This window comes from Amblyraja radiata, chromosome 1 (genome assembly GCF_010909765.2).
Source record: "Amblyraja radiata isolate CabotCenter1 chromosome 1, sAmbRad1.1.pri, whole genome shotgun sequence".
Taxonomy (NCBI): Eukaryota; Metazoa; Chordata; class Chondrichthyes; order Rajiformes; family Rajidae; genus Amblyraja; species Amblyraja radiata.
Window position 1 is genome coordinate 190,548,128 of NC_045956.1, and position 9,049 is coordinate 190,557,176.

At 50.8% G+C, this 9,049-nt stretch overlaps 1 protein-coding gene across 1 annotated transcript in view; it reads right to left on the bottom strand.

Moving 5' to 3' along the window:
• The window catches only part of dctn1 (dynactin subunit 1), an 87,285-nt gene that overhangs the window by 77,477 nt on the left and 759 nt on the right, over nt 1–9,049 (bottom strand). The gene's annotated exons all lie outside the window — the stretch shown is intronic.

Genomic DNA, 9,049 nt, shown 5'->3' on the forward strand with positions numbered 1-9,049 from the left:
CACTCTGGGATCAATCCCATCTCATCATGTTATGCCCATGAGTGTGCTCCTCAGTACCAACACCACTGACCATCTGGAGAAGCTGAAACATCACCTACACCTTTACTCCATACACGCTGCCTCACCCGCTCAGTTTCTCCACGATTTTTTGTCTACTACTGATTATCTGATCACACTGATATAGTCATACAGCATGGAAACAGGCCCTTCAGCCCAACCTGCCCAACAATGTCCCAGCTACACTAGTCCCACCTGCCTGCGCTTGGTCCATATTCCTCCAAAGCTGTCCTATCTATGTACCTGTCTAACTGTTTCTTTGGGATAGTCCCAGCCTCAACTACCTCCTCTGGCAGCTTGTTCCATACACCCACCACCCTCTGTGTGAGTAAGTTACCCCTCAGAGGATATGGGGAGAAGGCAGGAACGGGGTACTGATTGGGGATGATCAGCCATGATCATATTGAATGGCAGTGCTGGCTCGAAGGGCCGAATGGCCTACTCCTGCACCTATTGTCTATTGTCTCAGATTTCTATTAAATATTTCCCCCCTCACCATAAACCTATGTCCTCTGGTCCTCGATTCCCCTACTCTGGGCAAGAGACTGTGTGCATCTACCCGATCTATTCCTCTCATGGTTTTATACACCTCTACAAGATCATCTCATCCTCCTGCGCTCCAAGGAATAGAGACCCAGCCTACTCAACCTCTCCCTATAGTTGAGTCCTGGTAACATCCTTGCAAATCTTCAATAGACACAAAATGCTGGAGTAACTCAGCGGGACGGGCAACATCTCTGGAGACAAGGAATTGGTGACATTTTGGGTCGAGACCCTTCTTCAGTCTGATGTCAAGGGAGAGGGATATATAGAGATAAGGAAGTGTGAGGTGTGAAAACATGACAAAGGGAATGGAGTTCAAGGACCATGTATTGGTTCTTGATCATTGTTGGCTGGGAGAAGGTGACAACAAAGCAAACAGATAGAATGTAGTTGGAGACAGTAAGACTGCTCGGAGAACTGGGAAGGGGAGGGGATGGAGAGAGGGAAGACAATGGCTACTTGAAGTTAGAGAAGTCAATGTTCATACCGCTGGGGTGTAAGCTGCCCAAGTGAAATATGAGATGCTGTTCCTCCAATTTGCGCTGGGCCTCTGTCTGACAATGGAGGAGGCCCAGGACAGAAAGGTCAGTGTGGGAATGGGAGGGGAGTTAAAGTGCTGACCAACCAGGAGATCAGGTAGGTTTAGGCGGACTGAGCGGAGGTGTTCAGCAAAACGATCGCCGAGCCTGCGCTTGGTCTCGCCGATGTACAGGAGTCCACACCTGGAACAACGGATACAGTAGATGAGGTTGGAGGAGTGCAAGTGAACCTCTGCCTCACCTGAAAAGACTGTTGGGGTCATTGGATGGAGTCGAGGGGGGAGGTATAGGGACAGGTGTTGCATCTCCTGCGGTTGCAGGGGAAAGTACCTGGGGAGGGAGGGGGGACGGGGGGGGGGGGGGTTGGGTGGGAAGGGATGAGTTGACCAGGAAGTTGCGGTGGGAACGGTCTGTGTGGAAGGCGGAAAGGGGTGGAGATGGGAAGATGGGGCTAATGGTGGGATCCCGTTGGAGGTGGCGTAAACGTCGGAGGATTATGTGCTGTATGTGACGGCTGATGGGGTGGAAGATGAGGACAAGGGGGACTCTGTCCCTGTTGCGACTAGGGGGAGGGGGAGCAAGGGCGGAGCTGCAGGGTACCATGGAGATCCTAGTGAGAGCCTCATCTATGATGGGAGAGGGGAACCCCCGTTCACTAAAGCGTGAGGACATCCTGGTATGGAACACCTCATCTTGGGCACAGACGTCAGTCGATAGTCTCCTGTGATGGAGACGGTGAGATCTAGAAATGCTAGGGAGATGTCGGAGATTGATTTGAGTGCAGGTTGAAAATTAGTGGTGAAGTTGATGAAATCCCTGAGCTCTGCATGGGTGCAGGAGGTAGCACCAATGCAGTCATCAATGTAGCGGAGGTAGAGTTTGGGGATAGGCCCAGTGTACGCCTGGAACAGGGATTGTGCGATGTACCCTACACAGAGGCAGGCATAGCTGGGGCCCATGCGGGTGCCCATATCTACACCTTGGATTTGGAGGAAGTGGGAGGAGTGAAAGGAGAAGTTGTTGAGGGTGAGGACCAGTTCTGCTAGGCGGAGTAGAGTGTTAGTGGAGGGAAATTGGCTGGTTCTGCTGTCGAGGAAGAAACGGAGGGCTTTAAGGCCTTCCTGGTGGGGGGTGGAGGTGTAGAGTGACTGAATGTCCATAGTAAAGATGAGGGAGTGTGGGCTCGGAAAGAGGAAGTCATTAAAGAGATGAAGGGCATGTGAGGTATCTTGGACATAGGTCGGGAGAGATTGGATCAGGGGGGATAGGATGGAGTAGAGGTATGTGGAAATTAATTCACTGGGACAGGAGCAGCTAGAAACAATGGGTCCACCAGGGCAGTTGTGTTTGTGGATAGACAATAGACAATAGGTGCAGGAGGAGGTCATTCGGCCCTTCCAGCCAGCACCGCCATTCAATGTGATTATGGCTGATCATCTACAACCAATCACACTACCAGTGAGTGATGTACACACCAGTCACACTGCCAGTGGGTGATGTACACACCAGTCACACTACCAGTGAGTGATGTACACACCAGTCACACTACCAGTGAGTGATGTACACTCCAGTCACACTGCCAGTGAGCGATGTACACTCCAGTCACACTGCCAGTGAGTGATGTACACACCAGTCACACTGCCAGTGAGTGATGTACACTCCAGTCACACTGCCAGTGAGCGATGTACACTCCAGTCACACTGCCAGTGGGTGATGTACACTCCAGTCACACTGCCAGTGAGTGATGTACACTCCAGTCACACTACCAGTGGGTGATGTACACACCAGTCACACTACCAGTGGGTGATGTACACTCCAGTCACACTACCAGTGCCAGTGAGTGATGTACACACCAGTCACACTACCAGTGGGTGATGTACACACCAGTCACACTGCCAGTGAGTGATGTACACACCAGTCACACTACCAGTGGGTGATGTACACACCAGTCACACTACCAGTGGGTGATGTACACTCCAGTCACACTGCCAGTGAGTGATGTACACTCCAGTCACACTACCAGTGAGTGATGTACACACCAGTCACACTGCCAGTGAGTGATGTACACACCAGTCACACTACCAGTGCCAGTGAGTGATGTACACACCAGTCACACTACCAGTGGGTGATGTACACTCCAGTCACACTGCCAGTGGGTGATGTACACACCAGTCACACTGCCAGTGAGTGATGTACACACCAGTCACACTGCCAGTGAGTGATGTACACACCAGTCACACTACCAGTGGGTGATGTACACTCCAGTCACACTACCAGTGGGTGATGTACACACCAGTCACACTGCCAGTGAGTGATGTACACTCCAGTCACACTACCAGTGGGTGATGTACACTCCAGTCACACTACCAGTGGGTGATGTACACACCAGTCACACTGCCAGTGGGTGATGTACACTCCAGTCACACTGCCAGTGGGTGATGTACACTCCAGTCACACTACCAGTGGGTGATGTACACTCCAGTCACACTACCAGTGGGTGATGTACACACCAGTCACACTGCCAGTGAGTGATGTACACACCAGTCACACTGCCAGTGAGTGATGTACACACCAGTCACACTGCCAGTGGGTGATGTACACTCCAGTCACACTGCCAGTGGGTGATGTACACTCCAGTCACACTACCAGTGAGTGATGTACACACCAGTCACACTGCCAGTGCCAGTGAGTGATGTACACACCAGTCACACTGCCAGTGAGTGATGTACACACCAGTCACACTACCAGTGGGTGATGTACACTCCAGTCACACTGCCAGTGGGTGATGTACACTCCAGTCACACTACCAGTGGGTGATGTACACACCAGTCACACTACCAGTGGGTGATGTACACTCCAGTCACACTACCAGTGAGTGATGTACACACCAGTCACACTGCCAGTGCCAGTGGGTGATGTACACTCCAGTCACACTACCAGTGGGTGATGTACACTCCAGTCACACTGCCAGTGAGTGATGTACACACCAGTCACACTACCAGTGGGTGATGTACACTCCAGTCACACTACCAGTGAGTGATGTACACACCAGTCACACTGCCAGTGCCAGTGGGTGATGTACACACCAGTCACACTACCAGTGGGTGATGTACACTCCAGTCACACTGCCAGTGAGTGATGTACACTCCAGTCACACTACCAGTGAGTGAGAGAGTGAGCAATGCCCCCACCTGCCTCACTCAGACGAGCACATGCCAGACACAGACGGCCCACGTGGATGAAGAGGTGCCCCAGACTAAGAACCACAATGTACAGACGCCTGCCCCTGGACAAACAAGGTGGTCCTGAGCCCATCAGAGCCTGTGCTAAATAATCGCCCCCATGGGCACCGGGCCTCCCAACCAGCCCTCCCTCCCTCCCCCCTCCACACACACCACTCCCAAACTAGCCAGGCACACAAACCATGCTCACAAAGGCCCCACACACCAGCAATGCCAAACACCAGTAGGCATGCAGTGTCAACCACCCCCACCCACCCACCACATCATATAGCAGTGGTTCTTAACCTGGGGGGGGTCATTTGGGGCTTTACCAGGGGGCAAGAAGAGGTCATAAATAACATGGTAGCCAAAAGTGCTGGAGAAACTCAGCGGGTACAGCAGCATCTATGGAGCAAAGGAAATAGGCTCAAAATATAACATATCCATTTGTTGAGCCCATGTTTAGGAACCAAACAAAGGTACATACCACATACAGTATTTTGTCCGCGTATGTGTGTATTGGTGCCAAAAAGGTTAAGAACCACTGTCATAGAGCCTTACAGCACAAAAACAGGTCCCTCGGCCCACCTCGTCCAAGCCAACCAAGCCGTCTACCTGAACTACACCCATTTGCCTGCATTTGGTCCATATCCATCTAAACCTTACCAATCCCGTCTAGGTATACCACGTTGCTGAGGCAAAAGGACACAGAGTGCTGGAGTAACTCAGCGGGTCAGGCAGCATCTGTGGAGAACATGGATAGGCGACGTTTCACAGAGTGCTGGAGTAACTCAGCGGGTGGGTCAGGCAGCATCTGTGGAGAACATGGATAGGTGATTTTGGGGTTGAGACCCTCCTTCATTCCCATGGGTGAGGCCACAGTTGGGGTTGTGTGTTCAGTCTTGGTCACCCTGCTATGGGAAGGATGTTGTTGAGCTACAAAGAGTGTGGAGATTTACAAGAACATTGTGGGACTTGAAACCTGGGCTATAAGGAGAGGCTGGGAAGGTTAGGACTTTATTCCTTGGGCAGAGGTGCATAATATCATGAGGGGAATAGATAGGGTGTAAGCACAGAGTATTTTGCCTGGTGCATGGGCATTAACTAGAGGAAAAGTCATCAGTCTGAAGAAAGGTTTCGGCCCGAAACGTTGCCTATTTCCTTCGCTCCACAGATGCTGCTGCACCCGCTGAGTTTCTCCACCTTCGATTTTCCAGCATCTGCAGTTCCTTCCATTAACTAGAGGACACTGGTTGGTACTGGACATTTGGTCAGATTGTAGGAATAGGGGCCACATGCAGGCAGGTGGGACTAGTGTAGATGAGGCATCTTTGTCGGCATGGTCAAGGTAGGCCAAAGGGCCTGTTTCTGTGCAATATGATTCTGTGACTCTAATCCATTGACATGTTGTTATTCAGCCCATCACTGCCATCTGCTCTGGCAGCATGTCGCATATACCCACCACCCTGTGGAGAAACGCTCCCCATTCAACCTGTCCCCTCACTTTCAATCTATATCCTGCCCTAGGCAACGACTGTGACCATTCACCATATTATGTAAGCCCCTGGAGATTTGATATACCTCTGTGATGCGTGAGCTATTGGAGAGGATTGTTAGGGATAAGATATATTTGAATAGACAAAGGGTGATATGGGATAGTCAGCATGGTTTTGTACATGGGAGATCAACGCCTCTCAAATGTGATCACGTGTTCGATAATAACTACGAAGATTGCTGAGGACCTCCGCTCGGTTCCCAATAACCAACCTGATCTCCCGGTGGCTCAGCACTTCAACTCCCCCTCCCATTCCCAATCCGACCTTTCTGTCCTGGGCCTCCTCCATGGCCAGAGTGAGCACCACTGGAAATTGAAGGAGCAGCACCTCATATTTCGCTTGGGCAGTTTAGACAATAGACAACAGGTGCAGGATTAGGCCATTTGGCCCTTCGAGCTAGCACTGCCATTCAATGTGATCATGGATGATCATCCCCAATCATGGTATATGGACACATTTATCTGTTTTGTAGTAAATGCCTACTATTTTCTGTGTGCTTAAGCAAAGCAAGAATTTCATTGTCCTATACAGGGACACATGACAATAAACTCACTTGAACTTGAACTTGAATCAGTACCCCGTTCCTGCCTTCTCCCCATATCCCCCATCTCCGCTATTTTTAAGAGCCCTATCCAGCTCTCTCTTGTAAGTATCCAGAGAACCTGCCTCCACCGCCCTCCGAGGTAGAGAATTCCACAGACTCACCACTCTCTGTGAGAAAAAGTGTTTCCTCGTCTCCGTTCTAAATGGCTTACTCCTTATTCTTAAACTGTGGCCCCTGGTCTGGACTCCCCCAACATCGGGAACATGTTTCCTGCCTCTAGTGTGTCCTTGCCCTTAACAATCTAATATGTTTCAATGAGATGCCCTCTCATCCTTCTAAACTCCAGAGTGTACAAGCCCAGCTGCTCCATTCTCTCAGCGTATGACAGTCCCGCCATCCTGGGAATTAACCTTGTAAACCTACGTTGCACTCCCTCAATAGCAAGAATGTCCTTCCTCAAACTAGGCAGTTTACACCCCAGCGGTATGAACGTTGACTTCTCCAATTTCAGGTAGTCCCTGCTTTCTCCTCCCCTTCCCAGTTCTCCCTCAGCCCACTGTGTCCGCCTCTTCCTTTCTTCTTCCCACCCTCCCACCAGTCTGAAGAAGGGTCTCGACCCGAAACGTCACCAATGCCTTCGCCCCATAGATGCTGCCTCACCCGCTGGGTTTCTCCAACAATTTTTGCCTACCTGTGAAGATTGATGGGGACAGAGCTGTAGAGATTGTCCATATGGACTTCAGCAAGGTATTTGATAAGGTTCACATGGTAGGCTGCTCTGGAAGGTGCACACGGAACAATCTCACACTTACAGAACGATCTCTCACACACACACACACTCATATGGAATGATCACACACCCAGGATCTTTACACATACACACACACACTACGGAATCGTGGTTGTGAGAGGGACACAACTGGTAGCAACGTTTAAACATTTAAATATTTCACACGTGATGGAGAGCGAGGTAAAGAGGTGGTGGAGTTACATTACTGATCATGGAGACTATCACGACGGCACTCAGAGAGGACATACTGGATGGTTCATCCATTGAGGTGCAGTGGCTGCAGCTTTGAAACAAGAAAGGTGCAAGCTAACCCTGGACGTTACATCCCATGGGATCCAGGGAGAGAGAGCGGACTGGATAGAGAATTGGTTTCATGGGTGATGGTGGAAGGTTGTTTATCTGTGACTCGTAGTGTGCCTCAGGGATCAGTGCTGGGCCCATCGCTGCTTGTGTTTATATCAACTATCTGGATAAAGATGATTAGTAACTTTACAGATGACATGGATAGGTGACGTTTCACAGAGTGCTGGAGTAACTCAGCGGGTCAGGCAGCATCTGTGGAGAACATGGATAGGTGACGTTTCACAGAGTGCTGGAGTAGCTCAGCGGGTCAGGCAGCATCTGTGGAGAACATGGATAGGTGACGTTTCACAGAGTGCTGGAGTAACTCAGCGGGTCAGGCAGCATCTGTGGAGAACATGGATAGGTGATGAGGACGCTTCTTGAGTCTGAATTCTGTCAAGTTCTGGATGCTTCACACTAACTACAAGTTGTTGATCATTCCTTCCTCATTCTGCAAGCTCTGGTGGGGATTTCCTGTTCCTCACTGGCTTGCTCAATGTTGTGGTCTAACGGCCCTTCATGTACAGTCCACAGTATCACTGGCAACTTAGCTGCACCAATCTGGTCAGCCAAGGTTACCCTTGCACCCTGCCCACACCCATCTCTGCTTCCCCCCTCACCCACTCCCTTCATCACCACCACTGCCCCAGATTGATGGCCAGCTCACACTCACCTTTCCTGCCCTCTGATACTTTGTACTGCACAGTAGGTGGTGCATCAGTAGAGTTGCTGCCTCACAGCACCAGAGACCCGGATTCCATCCTGAATACGGGTGCTGTCAGTACAGAGTTTGTACCTTCTCCCCGTGACCTGGTGGGTTTTTCTGGGATCTCCGGTTTCCTCCCACACTCCAAACCAAACAAAAAAAAACAAGCCCCCCACAGGCTTCATGTGGACATGAGGAAGATGCCTTGCTTTGAGCATCTGAGTGGTGGGGATATTGGCCAAACACGGGCAGGTACCACAAGATTCAGCATCTTGCTCGATGTGGACACATCGAGCTGGAGTGGATGTGGCTCCGTGCCATCAAGCTGGAATTGGTGGAGAGAAGCTGTCAGGATGTTACCAGGACTTGAGGGCCTGAGCTATAGGGAGAGGTTTGGCCGGCTAGGACTCTATTCCTAGGGAATGGACATAGAGCTGCAGTAACTCAGCGGGTCAGGCAGCATCTGTGGAGAACATGGATAGGTGATGTTTCACAGAGTGCTGGAGTAACTCAGCGGGTCAGGCATCTGTGGAGAACATGGATAGGTGACGTTTCACAGAGTGCTGGAGTAACTCAGCGGGTCAGGCAGCATCCCTGGAGAGAGGGAATGAGTGACATTTCGGGTCAAACCCTTTCTTCAGACCGAGGGCCCAGTATGAAGAAGGGTCTCGACCCAAAACATCACCCATTCCCTCTCTCCAGGGATGCTGCCTGTGGCGCTGAGTTACTGCAGCTTTTTGTGTCTATCTTC